The sequence below is a fragment of the Atta cephalotes genome, assembly GCF_000143395.1.
Source record: "Atta cephalotes unplaced genomic scaffold scaffold00009, whole genome shotgun sequence".
Classification (NCBI taxonomy): domain Eukaryota; kingdom Metazoa; phylum Arthropoda; class Insecta; order Hymenoptera; family Formicidae; genus Atta; species Atta cephalotes.
Window position 1 is genome coordinate 3,910,450 of NW_012130073.1, and position 4,427 is coordinate 3,914,876.

Genomic DNA, 4,427 nt, shown 5'->3' on the forward strand with positions numbered 1-4,427 from the left:
AGTAGTAGTAGTAGTAGTAGTAGTAGTAAGTAGTAGTAGTAGTAGTAGAGAGAGAGAGAATGAGAGANAGAGAGAGAGAGAGAGAGAAATCTCAGTTAAGTGCCAAGGAATCGTGGAAATTCTTCCTTAAACGGCCTTCCTGCCAATCTTTTGCCCTGAAATACTGTTATATCGGCTTTGGGGTGCGCGGAATAAACGGTAACATAAAGTTTTCGATTGGCGCGTGGCGTAACCACCCCTGTCCAAGGGATGGCCGCCCATTCTGCCCGGGGATACACATATGTGCACTTGTTCGCCCGTAACGAACGATCTACCCTCGTCCGGACGCTGTATTATATCGCGGACGATATTATAGTACTATTGTATTTAAAGCGACGACCATTTCAGACCGTGCTCCAGTTAACGAACTTCCTACGAGAGGATAATTGACGGAATGCTCGCTATGTATGTACTATAAATTTGCTTCTATATCTGAAATTGCTCGTGTCTTTAGAATTCTTACAATACCTATATAGAAAAATATCATTCGATTGCTAAGTAATTACTCAATTTACTTTTTCTTTTAATTAATGATTATCTTAAAAATATTTTCTTGGCAATAATCTTAAAATATATTTATTACAAATTTTAGAAGAAAAATTGTGCACTCAAGACAAGAATTTTTTTTTTTCGAAATTATAATATATTTTTCTGTCTGTATGTATAGCGTTGTACACATCACACACATTTTCTCTCTCTCTCTTTCTCTCTCTCTCTCTCTCTCTCTCTCTCTCTGTCTCTCGTCTCTCTTTTCTCTTCTGCGTATATCTACGTGTATCTAATAATCGAGATTGAAAATATTAATATTAAATACTTGGAAAGAATGGTTTTGGTATCTAAAAATTCAATACATTAAATTACATATTTAAAGACACACATTTAACTACATATTTAAATACATATTTAAAGATAATGTTTTATCAAAATAATTATGTAAGACGCTCAAGCTGGTTCCTAGAATCTCAAAATTTTTTGCTCATCATATTTGAGTTTTCTACATAATTATTTTGATCCAACAGAATTATTTTCAAATCAGTATCAACCTAAATTTTTCAACATTTTAGCAAAATCTTTCTCTGTTCAATTTAAAAGCTCTCTAGCGATCTTTTATTCCGCGTAATTTCATCATGAACGCAATTAGTGTTCGATTCTCCCGAAGATGTCGGCTAAGAGATGGTAAGAAGAACGGAGGAAAGTTCGATCGCGTCTGGATGCGATACGTGTCGGTCGCAAGAGCGGTTCGTAGTGCCGGATGCACGTAGCTTGATGGAGGAGAGAGCCCTACGTGCCTGCCGATGCAACCTCACCCCAAGGGTGAGGGTTAACTCCCCCCGATACGAGAGAGCTCAATATATATTAAGATCCGCGAACCCCTCGGACTAAAAGTTCGTAACGTTCCCCTTCCTGCTCATGGAAGACTTCCTACGGACTCTCGCTAACCTCCCTATCCGACAGCTACGCTGTCGGAATTGCGATTATGGTGGCGATATTACTGGCGTAAGGGCAGTGCCCCATCCGTGAGGGTGGTATCCTACATCCACGTTTGTCTTTAATTTTCCTCTTTTTCCGCTCATCTCGCTAGTACGAGCGCATTCTGAGCTTATTGACTTTACTTCTGAGCCATCGACTCCTGTCTATTTATTTGCCATGGTTTGATCTGCGAGAAAGAAGCCATGGGCGATAAACGGTTCTTTTCCTTAGGATACCTAGTAGTGAAAGCACCACGGGATAGCTCTCAGGTAATTTTGGCTGTCCCAAACACATTACTCTCAAACTTTTATCTTTTGTCAACGTCGCTTTTTCTTCAGCAAATCATAAATATCTAATCGTAAAAAAAAACCAGGACAAATAACTAGTTATAGTTAATGAGACTTCGACCGGATAAGAGTATTTGCTGATTTTAACAACAAAAAAATTACGGTGCACAAAATAGAGTTTCAGGGATTTTATTTCCAATGTGAGAATGCGTGTAAAAAATAACACAAATGGAATGTCAGCTAGGTTTCAATACAATTTTGTGATTCATCATCTCGTTGCTGCATCTCTTAAAAAGCATAAAAACTGAGGAAAACCACGTTGGTGGTTTGCACGTGCCACCTCTCGCTTCGTGCTTTCTCCGCCAATGCAGAAAATAGCGAGACACGTCTACCTACTACAAGACGGCGAGGCGAGGGCGCGCGATCGATACTCGACCACAAAGACGCTAGCCACGGCATAGTTTTCATCGACATCGAACGGTCATCAGTCGATCGTACGCAAATCTACCGGTCATATTTAATGCAATCGCGGGTAACTATATGTTCTAGAAAAAAAAAACTATATATATATAAGCGTATATATAAGCTATTCTATTAATCTAAATGATATTTTCATTAAGCTATTATGTTATATCTTTAATCTTTACTCTGGAAAACTTGATACAGTACTCTAAAAAAAGAATATTCTACTTAAACCAACAAAAGAGCCTAAGAAATGATGAATTTTGGCAAGGACAAATAGAATTTCTGGTTACGAGCATTTTTTGTTGGTGTAATCAGAATATGTTTCTCGGTGTTGTACCATTTACTAGCAGAAAACATTTTGTATTTGTGTTAGAAATAGTTTATGTCCTTGTTAAAATTTTGTATTGAATTTTTAATGTATCTGAGTGTTAATTTAAAATAACGTAATTGTATTATTTTTTGAATATTTTGTGTTAAATTGATATTCAACATGTCTTAGTATTAACAATAATTTATGAATACATGAACAAGTAACAAAAATTTTTTTAATGTAAATTTCAAGATAAATGAATAAAATGTGTTAATTTAATATATTATAAATGTTGAATTTTTATTGAAACATGTTGATTTAATATTATTATAAATGTTTATTAATGAAGAAATGTAACTTTTTTACATAATATTAAATTATTTTACGTCTTAAATAAACACAAAAATTTGAGCGAACCGTTTTGAACATATGAAATGTGTAACATTTAACACAAATTGTCTAACTGAGTAAGCGCATGAAAAATTGCAAGATCTAATATAATCTTTTTCTACATTACAAATCTTGCTTATGACGTAAATCTTAACTAAGTGGCGATCTTCCATAAAGCTAGAACGAAAAAAATGTCTCAAATGTGTCCATGCACACAGGACTGACGGAAATTGATCATGGGATTGTAATGAAATATAATGCAGTGGCTAATCGCCTTTTCTTCCAATTCCGAAGAGTAATTTCATAGGACGGTCACGCCAATGGGAAATCCGTCTCGCCGAAAAATCGACGCGACGTATTAATCGACGAGGACGACTCTCAGTGCGATCCAATTAAATGCCGCGCGGCATTAACGACACCGTGTCTTTTCTTTTCCTTGCAACTTGCAGCGAGGTTGAAAGCAGCAGGTATAAACACAGTCACGGAAGGCTCTGCAAAAGGAAGGAATGAATTTTTCCGTCCTTAATGAAATTTCCTAGACGATAAAGAACCTTAGCGAAGGCGTCGAAATAAATATGTGACGATGATAGTGGCGCGTTTTCTCATTTCTGTAATAATCTAATAAAACCAGGGAGAAACATTTACAATATCGATTAACAGGAAAATAGAGAAAATAATATATAGAATATTTTAAAACATAGCAAGTTTGAATTTTCATTCTTGATTCGTGTACAAAACGACAATATCCATTAATCCAATTACATCTGTGATAGTATAGTATTCTATCGTAAAAGAGTGTACCGTATGCTTACTTTAAAAGCGGCACGAATCCAGTTTCGCAAACCCCGCTAAAAACTATTAATTGCGATCGGAGGCGTGCGAAGGGTACCGGATCGTAATTCGATGCGCGGACGACGGCGAATTGCGGGACTGCATCTCCGTGGTTCCCGGCTACTGGTACTCTCGAACTGCTGAAAAAGCTTTTTTTCACCGGCAGCGCTTTAATGAAATTTTTTCGACCTCGTCATCGTCCCCGTAATAATCTCCCTTTTGCGACCGGGTAGCCGGCGCGGTCTGAATTTATTGCAGCCCGCCTGCCGGAAACACGTCCGTGAGGAAATCTTCTGGATAAGAGGCTCACGAGCTCTACCTCAGTCTACCATTTTTTGTCACTTCTTACCTTGCCGAGTCTTTCCTGGTCCGAATATGAAATACGCGGGAGCGAAGAGGCGCGTAAAAAAAGAGCGGCAAAGAGAGGAGAGTGGAAGGAAAGAGAGAGAAAGGAAATAAGAGAAAACGAAGGAAAGAGAAATGGAAGGAAGGGAGGAGAGAGAGAGAGAGAGAGAGAGAGAGAGAGAGAGAGAGAGAGAGTAGGTACGGTACGGACGAGAGTAGACGACGAGTAGACGAGTAGTACGTTCGTTCCTTCGTCGTCGTCGGTTACGTTCGTTCGTCGTCGTCGTCGG

The 4,427-nt window shown here is 38.1% G+C and overlaps 1 protein-coding gene across 1 annotated transcript in view; it reads left to right on the top strand.

The window, feature by feature from the left end:
- LOC105627637 (ephrin type-A receptor 4) overlaps window positions 1-4,427 on the top strand; it is a 58,546-nt gene that overhangs the window by 40,705 nt on the left and 13,414 nt on the right. The gene's annotated exons all lie outside the window — the stretch shown is intronic.